The 18,886-nt window shown below is 53.7% G+C and overlaps 7 non-coding genes across 7 annotated transcripts; all 7 read right to left on the minus strand.

Moving 5' to 3' along the window:
- Positions 1-2,433: 2,433 nt before the first annotated feature.
- Positions 2,434-2,514, minus strand: LOC130846946 (small nucleolar RNA SNORD115). Its single transcript, XR_009051741.1, has one exon. It is a non-coding gene; the product is annotated as a small nucleolar RNA SNORD115 (small nucleolar RNA).
- Positions 2,515-5,026: 2,512 nt separating this feature from the next.
- On the minus strand, positions 5,027-5,107 carry LOC130846948 (small nucleolar RNA SNORD115). Its single transcript, XR_009051743.1, has one exon. It is a non-coding gene; the product is annotated as a small nucleolar RNA SNORD115 (small nucleolar RNA).
- A 2,512-nt stretch (positions 5,108-7,619) lies between these two features.
- Positions 7,620-7,700, minus strand: LOC130847075 (small nucleolar RNA SNORD115). Its single transcript, XR_009051869.1, has one exon. It is a non-coding gene; the product is annotated as a small nucleolar RNA SNORD115 (small nucleolar RNA).
- A 2,512-nt stretch (positions 7,701-10,212) lies between these two features.
- Positions 10,213-10,293, minus strand: LOC130846949 (small nucleolar RNA SNORD115). The gene has a single exon (XR_009051744.1). It is a non-coding gene; the product is annotated as a small nucleolar RNA SNORD115 (small nucleolar RNA).
- Positions 10,294-12,805: 2,512 nt separating this feature from the next.
- On the minus strand, positions 12,806-12,886 carry LOC130846939 (small nucleolar RNA SNORD115). Its single transcript, XR_009051734.1, has one exon. It is a non-coding gene; the product is annotated as a small nucleolar RNA SNORD115 (small nucleolar RNA).
- A 2,516-nt stretch (positions 12,887-15,402) lies between these two features.
- LOC130847042 (small nucleolar RNA SNORD115) lies at positions 15,403-15,483 on the minus strand. The gene has a single exon (XR_009051837.1). It is a non-coding gene; the product is annotated as a small nucleolar RNA SNORD115 (small nucleolar RNA).
- Positions 15,484-17,998: 2,515 nt separating this feature from the next.
- On the minus strand, positions 17,999-18,079 carry LOC130846937 (small nucleolar RNA SNORD115). The gene has a single exon (XR_009051732.1). It is a non-coding gene; the product is annotated as a small nucleolar RNA SNORD115 (small nucleolar RNA).
- Between the last annotated feature and the right edge of the window lie 807 nt (positions 18,080-18,886).

An 18,886-nucleotide genomic window follows, 5' to 3' on the forward strand; every position in this document is an offset into this window, starting at 1 on the left:
CTGAAGGGATGTGCCATTCTGTCGAATCCACGTGCTGGGCCAAGGCTCATGGTGATTGCCCTAGGGAACATAGGCCAAACACAGATCTTCATTTCTCTGGGGACGATGGCTGCCAAGAGGTGAGAAGGACAGCTGTGAGAACTCCAACTCCATGCTACATGCATTGGGGGACGTGTGTGCCACAGGCTCATGCATCGAATGATGCTACAAGAAATACTTGCAGCAATATATCCAGGAACATAGGGCCCAAATGTACCTCCACGCAGAGACAGGAACACATAGCTGAAACGCATATAAGCAGCTCCCTACATAGCTTCCTTCCTGCCTCCCTTCCTCCAGAATGCTCTAGCTCCCTCCCTTTCGACCCTCGTCCTTGGCTCACTCCCTCCATCCATCCATACTTACAAAGATGAAGGCATGAGTGGACAGGTGGATCAATGCCATCTTATGTACCTTAATACTTTGTCAGGGGCAGATGAAATAACCAGTACCTATGTGTCTCCCCAGGGAAGGACTAGCCTAATGGATCCTCCAGGCAGCACAAGGCCTGGCACCAGGTCTGCTTGGCGCGGAAAACACTAGGGGTGTTTCTGGGGGAATGGAGACATTCCTCTGGGCCCCACCATGGTGTGGGCAAGCGTGTGCTGGCCGATGTCTCACTCGGCTTGTCCATGTGCACAACACCCAGTCAATGAGGCCTTTATGTCCCACACAGTGGACATTCACAGGAGCTGGAGGGAGCTCTCTTGGTAGGCAGTGGCTCCCGTAGAGGAAGGCCACCCCAAGAGATGCCACAGGCCTGTATCTGTATGCAGAACGCATGAAAGAGCCTGTCTGAGAAATCTGGCCTATCTGACGGCCCATGATCCCTCACAGAGACCTGGGAAACACCATTCCAGCAAGGGACCTGCCCTTCAGCTCTCACAAGAGCCAAGAGCATCTAGCTGCCAAGTCCCTGATGAAGGGTCCTTGTTGCGTCTCACCACCTCCAGGCCTGGCCCCACATCCTCCCAAACAACACTTCTTGGAAGTCACTCAAGCACACCCCACAACTGACCATAAGCTCAGTCCATCCTCTTGCTCTGCCTCGACATGCACAGAGATCTGCGTGCTTGCTCCCCAGGGCAACACGTAATGAAATGGTGCTTCCATGGTCAGTCTTACCACAATTCAGGTCAATCGAGTTGAATTTCAAGACCCGCATTCCGATCTGGTGGATGGGGAGCCACGTCAAGCATTCCTCCTTGGGGAGCACAGAGATTCCCAAACAGGGCCAATTTCTTCTGTGGCAGCATTCCCTCCTGTGGCCCGTGCAAGGCCACCAAACAACAGCCATGCAGCTACACCCTCCTCAGCCCACATCCCGGGACCACCCCTCCGCTTCAGGTCAACAGGGCCTCACGATGGACATGATAACGGGATGCCCAAGGGCTCTGCAAAGCCTTCATGGGGGAATGGACACCCAGAAGCCTTTTCTCCTCTGGAGGGGGCTCTCTGACAAACCAGTGGCTTCCGGAGAGGACGACCAACCCAGGAGAAGCTATGGTCCTGTGTATGCATGCAGACCCCATCAGAGGCCCCATTCGGATCAAGTGGCTCCAACAAAGCACCATGATCCCTCACAGAGTCCTGGCACAACCCCATTGAAGACCACGGCATGGCTTCCCGTCCTTGAAATAACCAGCAGCATCCTTCCTCCAAGCACCTGAGGATGGGCTCCTGCCTGCCTCTCACCATCTCTAGGCAGGGGGCATGAGCCTTCCCTACTGACAGGTTTTGGGAAGCCATAAAGCACACACCACAAGGGACCATTCCCTCAGTTGTTGATCATACTCTGGCGCTAAGTGCACAGAGGTCTCTAGACATGTTCCACCTGGGGCCAAGGAAGAAAACACTGCCTCGATGTGCTCTCTGACTAGAATACAGCTCTAATGAAGGCATGTGAGTGCACCAGATGTAAGACTATAAATTTGGGGCAGCAGCAGACATTCCTCCTTGGTAGGCAGGAGGTTGCCAAAAGACTACCCTGTACTGCCTGCTGTGAGGGCGGACAGCCCATAGTTCAAAATTCTCTGGGGCCTATCGGTAGCAACCAAAAGAGCCACTCACTGCGAAACCTTCTGGCTGTGGTGAGTCCATGCCAAGGCTTGGCCTGAAACACAAAATTCAAAGCAGAAAGGCTTAAGGAAAGACTCCACCCATGGCTTCAGAACATGTGGGCCCTGGCACTATGGAACAGGATAGAAAACCAAAGGTGGCAACACATCTTGGATATGTGGAAGCCTCCTACACTGGGAGGAGTCTCAAGTGATTTCCTCGAGGGAGAGGCTGCTCCAACACCCAGACCCACACACACACCCACACCCACACCCACACCCAGGGCTCTGCAATGGACCAAAAATGCAGGCCATCCTGCCCCTGGATCCCTCTGTTAGGCCACAGCATAATCCTATTGAGCATGATTTTTTGGTCATCAGCTCTCTTCAGGACCATATGAGTTCTCATCATCGACCCAACTGAGGCCCTCCTCACCCACCTGCGCCCTGCCACATGTTAAGGCTTACCTCAGATGCTTCCTGGAAAGAAGGATGCCTGAAGGGATGTGCCGTTCTGTCGAATCCACGTGCTGGGCCAAGACTCATGGTGATTGCCCTAGGGAACATAGGCCAAACACAGATCTTCATTTCTCTGGGGACGATGGCTGCCAAGAGGTGAGAAGGACAGCTGTGAGAACTCCAACTCCATGCTAGATGCATTGGGGGACGTGTGTGTCACACGCTCATGCATCGAATGATGCTACAAGAAATGCCTGCAGCAATATATCCAGGAACATAGGGCCCAAATGTAGCTCCACGCAGAGAAAGGAACACATAGCTGAAACGCATACAAACAGCTCCCTACATAGCTTCCTTCCTGCCTCCCTTCCTCCAGAATGCTCTAGCTCCCTCCCTTTCGACCCTCGTCCTTGGCTCACTCCCTCCATCCATCCATACTTACAAAGATGAAGGCATGAGTGGACAGGTGGATCAATGCCATCTTATGTACCTTAATACTGTGTCAGGGGCAGATGAAATAACCAGTACGTATATGTCTCCCCAGGGAAGGACTAGCCTCATGGATCCTCCAGGCAGCACAAAGCCTGGCACCAGGTCTGCTTGATGCGGATAACATTGGGGGTGTTTCTGGGGGGAATGGAGACATTCCTCTGGGTCCCAACCTGGTGTGGGCAAGCGTGTTCTGGCCGATGTCACACTCGGCTTGTCCATGTGCACAACACCCAGACAATGAATCCTTTATGTCCCACGAAGTGGACATTCACAGGAGCTGGAGGGAGCTCTCTTGGTAGGCAGAGGCTCCCGTAGAGGAAGGCCATCCCAAGAGATGCCAGAGGCCTGTATCTGTATGTAGAACTCATGAAAGGGCCTGTCCGAGACAACTGGCCTATCTGAAGGCCCATGATCCCTCACGGAGACCTGGAAAACCCCATTCCAGCAAGGGACCTGCCCTTCAGCTCTCACAAGAGCCAAGAGCATCTAGCTGCCAAGTCCCTGATGAAGGGTCCTTGTTGCCTCTCACCACCTCCAGGCCTGGCCCCACATCCTCCCAACCAACACTTCTTGGAAGTCACTCAAGCACACCCCACAACTGACCATAAGCTCAGTCCATCCTCGTGCTCTGCGTCCACATGCACAGAGATCTGTGTGGTTGCTCCCCAGGGCAACACGTAATGAAATGGCGCCTCCATTTTCAGTCTTACTACACTTAAGGTCAATCGAGTTGAATTTCAAGGCCCGCATTCCGATCTGGTGGATGGGGAGCCACGTCAAGCATTCCTCCTTGGGGAGCACAGAGATTCCCAAACAGGGCCAATTTCTTCTGTGGCAGCATTCCCTTCTGTGGCCCGTGCAAGGCCACCAAACAACAGCCATGCAGCTACACCCTCCTCAGCCCATATCCCGGGACCACCCCTCCTCTTCAGGTCAACAGGGCCTCACGATGGACATGATAACGGGATGCCCAAGGGCTCTGCAAAGCCTTCATGGGGGAATGGACACCCAGAAGCCTTTTCTCCTCTGGAGGGGGCTCTCTGACAAACCAGTGGCTTCCAGAGGGGACGACAAAACCAGGAGAAGCTATGGTCTTGTGTATGCATGCAGACCCCATCAGAGGCCCCATTCGGATCAAGTGGCTCCAACAAAGCACCATGATCCCTCACAGAGTCCTGGCACAACCCCATTGAAGACCAGGGCATGGCTTCCAGCCCTTGAAATAACCAGCAGCATCCTGCCTCCAAGCACCTGAGGATGGGCTCCTGCCTGCCTCTCACCATCTCTAGGCAGGGGGCATGAGCCTTCCCTACTGACAGGTTTTGGTAAACCATAAAGCACACACCACAAGGGACCATTCCCTCAGTTGGTGATCATACTCTGGCGCTAGGTGCACAGAGGTCTCTAGAGAGGTTCCCCCTGGGGCCAAGGAAGAAAACACTGCCTCGATGTGCTCTCTGACTAGAATACAGCTCTAATGAAGGCATGTGAGTGCACCAGATGTGAGCCCATAAATTTGGGGCAGCAGCAGACATTCCTCCTTGGTAGGCAGGAGGTTGCCAAAAGACTACCCTGTACTGGTTGCTGCGAGGGCGGCCAGCCCATAGTTCAAAATTCTCTGGGGCCTATCGGTAGCAACCAAAAGAGCCACTCACTGCGAAACATTCTGGCTGTGGTGAGTCCATTCCAAGGCTTGCCTTGAAACACAAAATTCAAAGCAGAAAGGCTTAAGGATAGACTCCACCCATGGCCTCAGAACATGTGGGCCCTGGCACTATGGAACAGGATAGAAAACCAAAGGTGGCAACACATTTTGCATATGTGGAAGCCTCCTACACTCGGAGGAGTCTCAAGGGATTTCCTCGAGGGAGAGGCGGCTCCAACACCCAGACCCACACACACACCCACACCCACACCCACACGTAGGGCTCGGCAATGGACCAAAAATGCAGGCCATCCTGCCCCTGGATCCCTCTGTTAGGCCTCAGCGTAATCCTATTGAGCATGATTTTTTGGTCATCAGCTCTCTTCAGGACCATATGAGTTCTCATCTTCGACCCAACTGAGACCCTCCTCACTCACCTGCGCCCTGCCACATGTGAAGGCTTACCTCAGATGCTTCCTGGAAAGAAGGATGCCTGAAGGGATGTGCCATTCTGTCAAATCCACGTGCTGGGCCAAGGCTCATGGTGATTGCCCTAGGGAACATAGGCCAAACACAGATCTTCATTTCTCTGGGGACGATGGCTGCCAAGAGGTGAGAAGGACAGCTGTGAGAACTCCAACTCCATGCTAGATGCATTGGGGGACGTGTGTGCCACACGCTCATGCATCGAATGATGCTACAAGAAATATCTGCAGCAATATAACCAGGAACATAGGCCCCAAATGTAGCTCCACGCAGAGAAAGGAACACATAGCTGAAACGCATACAAACAGCTCCCTACATAGCTTCCTTCCTGCCTCCCTTCCTCCAGAATGCTCTAGCTCCCTCCCTTTCGACCCTCGTCCTTGGCTGACTCCCTCCATCCATCCATACTTACAAAGATGAAGGCATGAGTGGACAGGTGGATCAATGCCATCTTATGTACCTTAATACTGTGTCAGGGGCAGATGAAATAACCAGTACGTATATGTCTCCCCAGGGAAGGACTAGCCTCATGGATCCTCCAGGCAGCACAAGGCCTGGCACCAGGTCTGCTTGGCGCGGAGAACACTGGGGGTGTTTCTGGGGGGAATGGAGACATTCCTCTGGGCCCGACCCTGGTGTGGGCAAGCGTGTGCTGGCCGATGTCACACTCGGCTTGTCTCTGTGCACAACACCCAGACAATGAGGCCTTTATGTCCCACACAGTGGACATTCACAGGAGCTGGAGGTAGCGCTCTTTGTAGGCAGTGGCTCCCGTAGAGGAAGGCCATCCCAAGAGATGCCACAGGCCTGTATCTGTATGTAGAACTCATGAAAGGGCCTGTCCGTGACAACTGGCCTATCTGAGGGCCCATAATCCCTCACAGAGATGTGGTAAACCCCATTCCAGCAAGGGACCTGCCCTTCAGCTCTCACAAGAGCCAAGAGCATCTAGCTGCCAAGTCCCTGATGAAGGGTCCTTGTTGCCTCTCACCACCTCCAGGCCTGGCCCCACATCCTCCCAACCAACACTTCTTGGAAGTCACTCAAGCACACCCCACAACTGACCATAAGCTCAGTCCATCCTCGTGCTCTGCGTCCACATGCACAGAGATCTGTGTGGTTGCTCCCCAGGGCAACACGTAATGAAATGGTGCCTCCATGGTCAGTCTTACCACAATTCAGGTCAATCGAGTTGAATTTCAAGGCCCGCATTCCGATCTGGTGGATGGGGAGCCACGTCAATCATTCCTCCTTTGGGACCACAGAGATTCCCAAACAGGGCCAATTTCTTCTGTGGCAGCATTCCCTTCTGTGGCCCGTGCAAGGCCACCAAACAGCAGCCATGCAGCTACACCCACCTCAGCCCACATCCCGGGACCACCCCTCCCCTTCAGGTCAACAGGGCCTCACGATGGACATGATAACGGGATGCCCAAGGGCTCTGCAAAGCCTTCATGGGGGAATGGACACCCAGAAGCCTTTTCTTCTCTGGAGGGGGCTCTCTGACAAACCAGTGGCTTCCGGAGAGGACGACCAACCCAAGAGAAGCTATGGTCTTGTGTATGCATGCAGACCCCATCAGAGGCCCCATTCGGATCACTCGGCTCCAACAAAGCACCATGATCCCTCAGAGAGTCCTGGTACAACCCCATTAAAGACCAGGTCATGTCTTCCAGCCCTTGAAATAACCAGCAGCATCCTGCCTCCAAGCACCTGAGGATGGGCTCCTGCCTGCGTCTCACCATCTCTAGGCAGGGCACATGAGCCTTCCCTACTGACAGGTTTTGGGAAACCATAAAGCACACACCACAAGGAACCATTCCCTCAGTTGGTGATCATACTCTGATGCTAGGTGCACAGAGGTCTCTAGAGATGTTCCGCCTGGGGCCAAGGAAGAAAACACTGCCTCGATGTGCTCTCTGACTAGATTACAGCTCTAATGAAGGCATGTGAGTGCACCAGATGTGAGCCCATAAATTTGGGGCAGCAGCAGACATTCCTCCTTGGTAGGCAGGAGGTTGCCAAAAGACTACCCTGTACTGGCTGCTGTGAGGGCGGCCAGCCCATAGTTCAAAATTCTCTGGGGCCTATCGGTAGCAACCAAAAGAGCCACTCACTGCGAAACATTCTGGCTGTGGTGAGGCCATTCCAAGGCTTGCCTTGAAACACAAAATTCAAAGCAGAAAGGCTTAAGGAAAGACTCCACCCATGGCCTCAGAACATGTGGGCCCTGGCACTATGGAACAGGATAGAAAACCAAAGGTGGCAACACATCTTGGATATGTGGAAGCCTCCCACAGTCAGAGGAGTCTCAAGGGATTTCCTTGAGGGAGAGGCGGCTCCAACACCCAGACCCACACACACAACCACACCCACACCCACACCTAGGGTTCGGCAATGGACCAAAAATGCAGGCCATCCTGCCCCTGGATCCCTCTGTTAGGCCTCAGAATAATCCTATTGAGCATGATATTTTGGTCATCAGCTCTCTTCTGGACCATATGAGTTCTCATCATCGACCCAAATGAGGCCCTCCTCACTCATCTGCGCCCCGCCACATGTGAAGGCTTACCTCAGATGCTTCCTGGAAAGAAGGATGCCTGAAGGGATGTGCCATTCTGTCGAATCCACGTGCTGGGCCAAGGCTCATGGTGATTGCCCTAGGGAACATAGGCCAAACACAGATCTTCATTTCTCTGGGGACGATGGCTGCCAAGAGGTGAGAAGGACAGCTATGAGAACTCCAAATCCATGCTAGATGCATTGGGGGACGTGTGTGCCACACGCTCATGCATCAAATGATGCTACAAGAAATATCTGCAGCAATATATCCAGGAACATAGGGCCCAAATGTAGCTCCACGCAGAGAAAGGAACACATAGCTGAAACGCATACAAACAGCTCCCTACATAGCTTCCTTCCTGCCTCCCTTCCACCATAATGCTCTAGCTCCCTCCCTTTCGACCCTCGTCCTTGGCTCACTCCCTCCATCCATCCATACTTACAAAAATGAAGGCATGAGTGGCCAGGTGGATCAATGCCATCTTATGTACCTTAATACTATGTCAGGGGCAGATGAAATAACCAGTACCTATATGTCTCCCCAGGGAAGGACTAGCCTCATGGATCCTCCAGGCAGCGCAATGCGTGGCACCAGGTCTGCTTGGTGAGGAAAACACTGGGGGTGTTTCTGGGGGGAATGGAGACATTCCTCTGGGCCCCACCCTGGTGTGGGCAAGCGTGTGCTGGCCGATGTCACACTCGGCTTGTCCATGTGCACAACACCCAGACAATGAGGCCTTTATGTCCCACACAGTGGACATTCACAGGAGCTGGAGGGAGCTCTCTTGGTAGGCAGTGGCTCCCGTAGAGGAAGGCCACCCCAAGAGATGCCACAGGCCTGTATCTGTATTTAGAACTCATGAAAGGGCCTGTCCGAGACAACTGGCCTATCTGAGGGCCCATGATCCCTCACAGAGATGTGGGAAACCCCATTCCAGCAAGGGACCTGCCCTTCAGCTCTCACAAGAGCCAAGAGCATCTAGCTGCCAAGTCCCTGATGAAGGGTCCTTGTTGCCTCTCACCACCTCCAGGCCTGGCTCCACATCCGCCGAACCAACACATCTTGGAAGTCACTCAAGCACACCCCACAACTGACCATAAGCTCAGTACATCCTCGTGCTCTGCCTCGACATGCACAGAGATCTGCGTGGTTGCTCCCCAGGGCAACACGTAATGAAATGGTGCCTCCATGGTCAGTCTTACTACACTTCAGGTCAATCGAGTTGAATTTCAAGGCCCGCATTCCGATCGGGTGGATGGGGAGCCACGTCAAGCATTCCTCCTTGGGGACCACAGAGATTCCCAAACAGGGCCAATTTCTTCTGTGGCAGCATTCCCTTCTGTGGCCAGTGCAAGGCCACCAAACAACAGCCATGCAGCTACACCCTCCTCAGCCCACATCCCGGGACCACCCCTCCGCTTCAGGTCAACGGGGCCTCACGATGGACATGATAACGGGATGCCCAAAGGCTCTGCAAAGCCTTCACGGGGGAGTGGACACCCAGAAGCCTTTTCTCCTCTGGAGGGGGCTCTCTGACAAACCAGTGGCTTCCGGAGAGGACGATCAACCCAGGAGAAGCTATGGTCCTGTGTATGCATGCAGACCCCATCAGAGGCCCCATTCGGATCAAGTGGCTCCAAAAAAGCACCATGATCCCTCACAGAGTCCTGGCACATCCCCATTGAAGACCAGGGCATGGCTTCCAGCCCTTGAAATAACCAGCAGCATCCTGCCTCCAAGCACCTGAGGATGGGCTCCTGCCTGCCTCTCACCATCTCTAGGCAGGGGGCATGAGCCTTCCCTACTGACAGGTTTTGGTAAACCATAAAGCACACACCACAAGGGACCATTCCCTCAGTTGGTGATCATACTCTGGCGCTAGGTGCACAGAGGTCTCTAGAGAGGTTCCCCCTGGGGCCAAGGAAGAAAACACTGCCTCGATGTGCTCTCTGACTAGAATACAGCTCTAATGAAGGCATGTGAGTGCACCAGATGTGAGCCCATAAATTTGGGGCAGCAGCAGACATTCCTCCTTGGTAGGCAGGAGGTTGCCAAAAGACTACCCTGTACTGGTTGCTGCGAGGGCGGCCAGCCCATAGTTCAAAATTCTCTGGGGCCTATCGGTAGCAACCAAAAGAGCCACTCACTGCGAAACATTCTGGCTGTGGTGAGTCCATTCCAAGGCTTGCCTTGAAACACAAAATTCAAAGCAGAAAGGCTTAAGGATAGACTCCACCCATGGCCTCAGAACATGTGGGCCCTGGCACTATGGAACAGGATAGAAAACCAAAGGTGGCAACACATTTTGCATATGTGGAAGCCTCCTACACTCGGAGGAGTCTCAAGGGATTTCCTCGAGGGAGAGGCGGCTCCAACACCCAGACCCACACACACACCCACACCCACACCCACACGTAGGGCTCGGCAATGGACCAAAAATGCAGGCCATCCTGCCCCTGGATCCCTCTGTTAGGCCTCAGCGTAATCCTATTGAGCATGATTTTTTGGTCATCAGCTCTCTTCAGGACCATATGAGTTCTCATCTTCGACCCAACTGAGACCCTCCTCACTCACCTGCGCCCTGCCACATGTGAAGGCTTACCTCAGATGCTTCCTGGAAAGAAGGATGCCTGAAGGGATGTGCCATTCTGTCGAATCCACGTGCTGGGCCAAGGCTCATGGTGATTGCCCTAGGGAACATAGGCCAAACACAGATCTTCATTTCTCTGGGGACGATGGCTGCCAAGAGGTGAGAAGGACAGCTGTGAGAACTCCAACTCCATGCTAGATGCATTGGGGGACGTGTGTGCCACACGCTCATGCATCGAATGATGCTACAAGAAATATCTGCAGCAATATAACCAGGAACATAGGGCCCAAATGTAGCTCCACGCAGAGAAAGGAACACATAGCTGAAACGCATACAAACAGCTCCCTACATAGCTTCCTTCCTGCCTCCCTTCCTCCAGAATGCTCTAGCTCCCTCCCTTTCGACCCTCGTCCTTGGCTGACTCCCTCCATCCATCCATACTTACAAAGATGAAGGCATGAGTGGACAGGTGGATCAATGCCATCTTATGTACCTTAATACTGTGTCAGGGGCAGATGAAATAACCAGTACGTATATGTCTCCCCAGGGAAGGACTAGCCTCATGGATCCTCCAGGCAGCACAAGGCCTGGCACCAGGTCTGCTTGGCGCGGAGAACACTGGGGGTGTTTCTGGGGGGAATGGAGACATTCCTCTGGGCCCGACCCTGGTGTGGGCAAGCGTGTGCTGGCCGATGTCACACTCGGCTTGTCTCTGTGCACAACACCCAGACAATGAGGCCTTTATGTCCCACACAGTGGACATTCACAGGAGCTGGAGGTAGCGCTCTTTGTAGGCAGTGGCTCCCGTAGAGGAAGGCCATCCCAAGAGATGCCACAGGCCTGTATCTGTATGTAGAACTCATGAAAGGGCCTGTCCGTGACAACTGGCCTATCTGAGGGCCCATGATCCCTCACAGAGATGTGGGAAACCCCATTCCAGCAAGGGACCTGCCCTTCAGCTCTCACAAGAGCCAAGAGCATCTAGCTGCCAAGTCCCTGATGAAGGGTCCTTGTTGCCTCTCACCACCTCCAGGCCTGGCCCCACATCCTCCCAACCAACACTTCTTGGAAGTCACTCAAGCACACCCCACAACTGACCATAAGCTCAGTCCATCCTCGTGCTCTGCGTCCACATGCACAGAGATCTGTGTGGTTGCTCCCCAGGGCAACACGTAATGAAATGGTGCCTCCATGGTCAGTCTTACCACAATTCAGGTCAATCGAGTTGAATTTCAAGGCCCACATTCCGATCTGGTGGATGGGGAGCCACGTCAATCATTCCTCCTTTGGGACCACAGAGATTCCCAAACAGGGCCAATTTCTTCTGTGGCAGCATTCCCTTCTGTGGCCCGTGCAAGGCCACCAAACAGCAGCCATGCAGCTACACCCACCTCAGCCCACATCCCGGGACCACCCCTCCCCTTCAGGTCAACAGGGCCTCACGATGGACATGATAACGGGATGCCCAAGGGCTCTGCAAAGCCTTCATGGGGGAATGGACACCCAGAAGCCTTTTCTTCTCTGGAGGGGGCTCTCTGACAAACCAGTGGCTTCCGGAGAGGACGACCAACCCAAGAGAAGCTATGGTCTTGTGTATGCATGCAGACCCCATCAGAGGCCCCATTCGGATCACTCGGCTCCAACAAAGCACCATGATCCCTCAGAGAGTCCTGGTACAACCCCATTAAAGACCAGGTCATGTCTTCCAGCCCTTGAAATAACCAGCAGCATCCTGCCTCCAAGCACCTGAGGATGGGCTCCTGCCTGCGTCTCACCATCTCTAGGCAGGGCACATGAGCCTTCCCTACTGACAGGTTTTGGGAAACCATAAAGCACACACCACAAGGAACCATTCCCTCAGTTGGTGATCATACTCTGACGCTAGGTGCACAGAGGTCTCTAGAGATGTTCCGCCTGGGGCCAAGGAAGAAAACACTGCCTCGATGTGCTCTCTGACTAGATTACAGCTCTAATGAAGGCATGTGAGTGCACCAGATGTGAGCCCATAAATTTGGGGCAGCAGCAGACATTCCTCCTTGGTAGGCAGGAGGTTGCCAAAAGACTACCCTGTACTGGCTGCTGCGAGGGCGGCCAGCCCATAGTTCAAAATTCTCTGGGGCCTATCGGTAGCAACCAAAAGAGCCACTCACTGCGAAACATTCTGGCTGTGGTGAGGCCATTCCAAGGCTTGCCTTGAAACACAAAATTCAAAGCAGAAAGGCTTAAGGAAAGACTCCACCCATGGCCTCAGAACATGTGGGCCCTGGCACTATGGAACAGGATAGAAAACCAAAGGTGGCAACACATCTTGGATATGTGGAAGCCTCCTACAGTCAGAGGAGTCTCAAGGGATTTCCTCGAGGGAGAGGCGGCTCCAACACCCAGACCCACACACACAACCACACCCACACCCACACCTAGGGTTCGGCAATGGACCAAAAATGCAGGCCATCCTGCCCCTGGATCCCTCTGTTAGGCCTCAGCGTAATCCTATTGAGCATGATATTTTGGTCATCAGCTCTCTTCTGGACCATATGAGTTCTCATCATCGACCCAAATGAGGCCCTCCTCACTCATCTGCGCCCCGCCACATGTGAAGGCTTACCTCAGATGCTTCCTGGAAAGAAGGATGCCTGAAGGGATGTGCCATTCTGTCGAATCCACGTGCTGGGCCAAGGCTCATGGTGATTGCCCTAGGGAACATAGGCCAAACACAGATCTTCATTTCTCTGGGGACGATGGCTGCCAAGAGGTGAGAAGGACAGCTATGAGAACTCCAAATCCATGCTAGATGCATTGGGGGACGTGTGTGCCACACGCTCATGCATCAAATGATGCTACAAGAAATATCTGCAGCAATATATCCAGGAACATAGGGCCCAAATGTAGCTCCACGCAGAGAAAGGAACACATAGCTGAAACGCATACAAACAGCTCCCTACATAGCTTCCTTCCTGCCTCCCTTCCACCATAATGCTCTAGCTCCCTCCCTTTCGACCCTCGTCCTTGGCTCACTCCCTCCATCCATCCATACTTACAAAAATGAAGGCATGAGTGGCCAGGTGGATCAATGCCATCTTATGTACCTTAATACTATGTCAGGGGCAGATGAAATAACCAGTACGTATATGTCTCCCCAGGGAAGGACTAGCCTCATGGATCCTCCAGGCAGCGCAATGCGTGGCACCAGGTCTGCTTGGTGAGGAAAACACTGGGGGTGTTTCTGGGGGGAATGGAGACATTCCTCTGGGCCCCACCCTGGTGTGGGCAAGCGTGTGCTGGCCGATGTCACACTCGGCTTGTCCATGTGCACAACACCCAGACAATGAGGCCTTTATGTCCCACACAGTGGACATTCACAGGAGCTGGAGGGAGCTCTCTTGGTAGGCAGTGGCTCCCGTAGAGGAAGGCCACCCCAAGAGATGCCACAGGCCTGTATCTGTATTTAGAACTCATGAAAGGGCCTGTCCGAGACAACTGGCCTATCTGAGGGCCCATGATCCCTCACAGAGATGTGGGAAACCCCATTCCAGCAAGGGACCTGCCCTTCAGCTCTCACAAGAGCCAAGAGCATCTAGCTGCCAAGTCCCTGATGAAGGGTCCTTGTTGCCTCTCACCACCTCCAGGCCTGGCTCCACATCCGCCGAACCAACACATCTTGGAAGTCACTCAAGCACACCCCACAACTGACCATAAGCTCAGTACATCCTCGTGCTCTGCCTCGACATGCACAGAGATCTGCGTGGTTGCTCCCCAGGGCAACACGTAATGAAATGGTGCCTCCATGGTCAGTCTTACTACACTTCAGGTCAATCGAGTTGAATTTCAAGGCCCGCATTCCGATCGGGTGGATGGGGAGCCACGTCAAGCATTCCTCCTTGGGGACCACAGAGATTCCCAAACAGGGCCAATTTCTTCTGTGGCAGCATTCCCTTCTGTGGCCAGTGCAAGGCCACCAAACAACAGCCATGCAGCTACACCCTCCTCAGCCCACATCCCGGGACCACCCCTCCGCTTCAGGTCAACAGGGCCTCACGATGGACATGATAACGGGATGCCCAAAGGCTCTGCAAAGCCTTCACGGGGGAATGGACACCCAGAAGCCTTTTCTCCTCTGGAGGGTGCTCTCTGACAAACCAGTGGCTTCCGGAGAGGACGACCAACCCAGGAGAAGCTATGGTCCTGTGTATGCATGCAGACCCCATCAGAGGCCCCATTCGGATCAAGTGGCTCCAAAAAAGCACCATGATCCCTCACAGAGTCCTGGCACATCCCCATTGAAGACCAGGGCATGGCTTCCAGCCCTTGAAATAACCAGCAGCATCCTGCCTCCAAGCACCTGAGGATGGGCTCCTGCCTGCCTCTCACCATCTCTAGGCAGGGGGCATGAGCCTTCCCTACTGACAGGTTTTGGTAAACCATAAAGCACACACCACAAGGGACCATTCCCTCAGTTGGTGATCATACTCTGGCGCTAGGTGCACAGAGGTCTCTAGAGAGGTTCCCCCTGGGGCCAAGGAAGAAAACACTGCCTCGATGTGCTCTCTGACTAGAATACAGCTCTAATGAAGGCATGTGAGTGCACCAGATGTGAGCCCATAAATTTGGGGCAGCAGCAGACATTCCTCCTTGGTAGGCAGGAGGTTGCCAAAAGACTACCCTGTACTGGTTGCTGCGAGGGCGGCCAGCCCATAGTTCAAAATTCTCTGGGGCCTATCGGTAGCAACCAAAAGAGCCACTCACTGCGAAACATTCTGGCTGTGGTGAGTCCATTCCAAGGCTTGCCTTGAAACACAAAATTCAAAGCAGAAAGGCTTAAGGATAGACTCCACCCATGGCCTCAGAACATGTGGGCCCTGGCACTATGGAACAGGATAGAAAACCAAAGGTGGCAACACATCTTGGATATGTGGAAGCCTCCTACACTCGGAGGAGTCTCAAGGGATTTCCTTGAGGGAGAGGCTGCTCCACACCCATATCCACACCCACACCCACAACCACACCCACACCCACACCCAGGGCTCTGCAATGGACCAAAATGCAGGCCATCCTGCCCTTGCATCCATCTGTGAGGCCTCAGAATAATCCTATTGAGCATGATTTTTTGGTCATCAGCTCTCTTCAGGACCATATGAGTTCTCATCATCGACCCAAATGAGGCCTTCCTCACTCACCTGCGCCCTGCTACATGTGAAGGCTTCCCTCAGATGCTTCCTGGAAAGAAGGATGCCTGAAGGGATGTGCCATTGTGTCCAATCCACGTGCTGGGCCAAGGCTCATGGTGATTGCCCTAGGGAACATAGGCCAAACACAGATCTTCATATCTCTGGGGACGATGGCTGCCAAGAGGTGAGAAGGACAGCTGTGAGAACTCCAACTCCATGCTAGATGCATTGGGGGACGTGTGTGCCACACGCTCATGCATCAAATGATGCTACAAGAAATACCTGCAGCAATATATCCAGGAACATAGGGCCCAAATGTAGCTCCACGCAGAGAAAGGAACACATAGCTGAAACGCATACAAACAGCTCCCTACATAGCTTCCTTCCTGCCTCCCTTCCTCCAGAATGCTCTAGCTCCCTCCCTCTCGACCCTCGTCCTTGGCTCACTCCCTCCATCCATCCATACTTACAAAGATGAAGGCATGAGTGGACAGGTGGATCAATGCCATCTTATGTACCTTAATACTGTGTCAGGGGCAGATGAAAGAACCAGTACGTATATGTCTCCCCAGGGAAGGACTAGCCTCATGGAGCCTCCAGGCAGCACAAGGCCTGGCACCAGGTCTGCTTGGCGCGGAAAACACTGGGGGTGTGTCTTGGGGAATGGAGACATTCCTCTGGGCCCCACCCTGGTGTGGGCAAGCGTGTGCTGGCCGATGTCACACTCGGCTTGTCCATGTGCACAACACCCAGACAATGAGGCCTTTATGTCCCACGCAGTGGACATTCACAGCAGCTGCAGGGAGCTCTGTTGGTAGGCAGTGGCTCCCGTAGAGGAAGGCCAGCCCAAGAGATGTCACGAGCCTGTATCTGTATGCAGAACCCATGAAAGGGCCTGTCTGAGAAAACTGGCCTATCTGAGGGCCCATGATCCCTCACAGAGACCTGGGAAACCCCATTCCAGCAAGGGACCTACCCTTCAGCTCTCACAAGAGCCAAGAGCATCTAGCTGCCAAGTCCCTGATGAAGGGTCCTTGTTGCCTCTCACCACCTCCAGGCCTGGCTCCACATCCGCCCAACCAACACATCTTGGAAGTCACTCAAGCACACCCCACAACTGACCATAAGCTCAGTATATCCTCGTGCTCTGCCTCGACATGCACAGAGATCTGCGGGGTTGCTCCCCAGGGCAACACGTAATGAAATGCTGCCTCCATGGTCAGTCTTACTACACTTCAGGTCAATCGAGTTGAATTTCAAGGCCCGCATTCCGATCTGGTGGATGGGGAGCCACGTCATGCATTCCTCCTTGGGGACCACAGAGATTCCCAAACAGGGCTAATTTCTTCTGTGGCAGCATTCCCATCTGTGGCCAGTGCAAGGCCACCAAACAACAGCCAAGCAGCTACACCCTCCTCAGCCCACATCCCGGGACCACCCCTCCGCTTCAGGTCAACAGGGCCTCACGATGGACATGATAACGGGATGCCCAAAGGCTCTGCAAAGCCTTCACGGGGGAATGGACACCCAGAAGCCTTTTCTCCTCTGGAGGGGGCTCTCTGACAAACCAGTGGCTTCCGGAGAGGACGACCAACCCAGGAGAAGCTATGGTCCTGTGTATGCATGCAGACCCCATCAGAGACCCCATTCGGATCAAGTGGCTCCAACAAAGCACCATGATCCCTCACAGAGTCCTGGCACAACCCCATTGAAGACCACGGCATGGCTTCCAGCCCTTGAAATAACCAGCAGCATCCTGCCTCCAAGCACCTGAGGATGGGCTCCTGCCTGCCTCTCACCATCTCTAGGCAGGGGGCATGAGCCTTCCCTACTGACAGGTTTTGGGAAGCCATAAAGCACACACCACAAGGGACCATTCCCTCAGTTGGTGATCATACTCTGGCGCTAGGTGCACAGAGGTCTCTAGAGATGTTCCGCCTGGGGCCAAGGAAGAAAACACTGCCTCGATGTGCTCTCTGACTAGAATACAGCTGTAATGAAGGCATGTGAGTGCACCAGATGTGAGCCCATAAATTTGGGGCAGCAGCAGACATTCCTCCTTGGTAGGCAGGAGGTTGCCAAAAGACTACCTTGTACTGGCTGCTGTGAGGGCGGCCAGCCCATAGTTCAAAATTCTCTGGGGCCTATCAGTAGCAACCAAAAGAGCCACTCACTGCGAAACCTTCTGGCTGTGGTGAGTCCATGCAAAGGCTTGGCCTGAAACACAAAATTCAAAGCAGAAAGGCTTAAGGAAAGACTCCACCCATGGCCTCAGAACATGTGGGACCTGCCACTAGGGAGCAGGATAGAAAACCAAAGGTGGCAATACATCTTGGATATGTGGAAGCCTCCTACACTCGGAGGAGTCTCAAGGGATTTCCTTGAGGGAGAGGCTGCTCCACACCCAGACCCACACCCACACCCACACCCACACCCACACCCACACCCAGGGCTCTGCAATGGACCAAAATGCAGGCCATCCTGCGCCTGGATCCCTCTGTGAGGCCTCAGCATAGTCCTATTGAGCATGATTTTTTGGTCATCAGCTCTCTTCAGGACTATATGAGTTCTCATCATCGACCCAAATGAGGCCCTCCTCACTCACCTGCGCCCTGCCACATGTGAAGGCTTCCCTCAGATGCTTCCTGGAAAGAAGGATGCCTGAAGGGATGTGCCATTCTGTCAAATCCACGTGCTGGGCCAAGGCTCATGGTGATTGCCCTAGGGAACATAGGCCAAACACAGGTCTTCATTACTCTGGGGACGATGGCTGCCAAGAGGTTAGAAGGACAGCTGTGAGAACTCCAACTCCATGCTAGATGCATTGGGGGATGTGTGTGCCACACGCTCATGCATCGAATGATGCTGCAAGAAATACCTGCAGCAATATATCCAGGAACATAGGGTCCAAATGTAGCTCCACGCAGAGACAGGAACACATAGCTGAAACGCATACAAACAGCTCCCTACATAGCTTCCTTCCTGCCTCCCTTCCTCCATAATGCTCTAGCTCCCTCCCTTTCGACCCTCGTCCTTGGCTCACTCCCTCCATCCATCCATACTTACAAAGATGAAGGCATGAGTGGACAGGTGGATCAATGCCATCTTATATACCTTAATACTGTGTCAGGGGCAGATGAAATAACCAGTACGTATATGTCTCCCCAGGGAAGGACTTGCCTCATGGATCCTCCAGGCAGCACAAGGCCTGGCACCAGGTCTGCTTGGCGAGGAAAACACTGGGGGTGTTTTTGGGGGCAATGGAGACATTCCTCTGGGCCCCACCCTGGTGTGGGCAAGCATGTGCTGGCCGATGTCTCACTCGGCTTGTCCATGTGTACAACACCCAGACAATGAGGCCTTTATGTCCCACACAGTGGACATTCACAG

This window comes from Hippopotamus amphibius, chromosome 2 (assembly GCF_030028045.1).
Source record: "Hippopotamus amphibius kiboko isolate mHipAmp2 chromosome 2, mHipAmp2.hap2, whole genome shotgun sequence".
Classification (NCBI taxonomy): Eukaryota; Metazoa; Chordata; class Mammalia; order Artiodactyla; family Hippopotamidae; genus Hippopotamus; species Hippopotamus amphibius.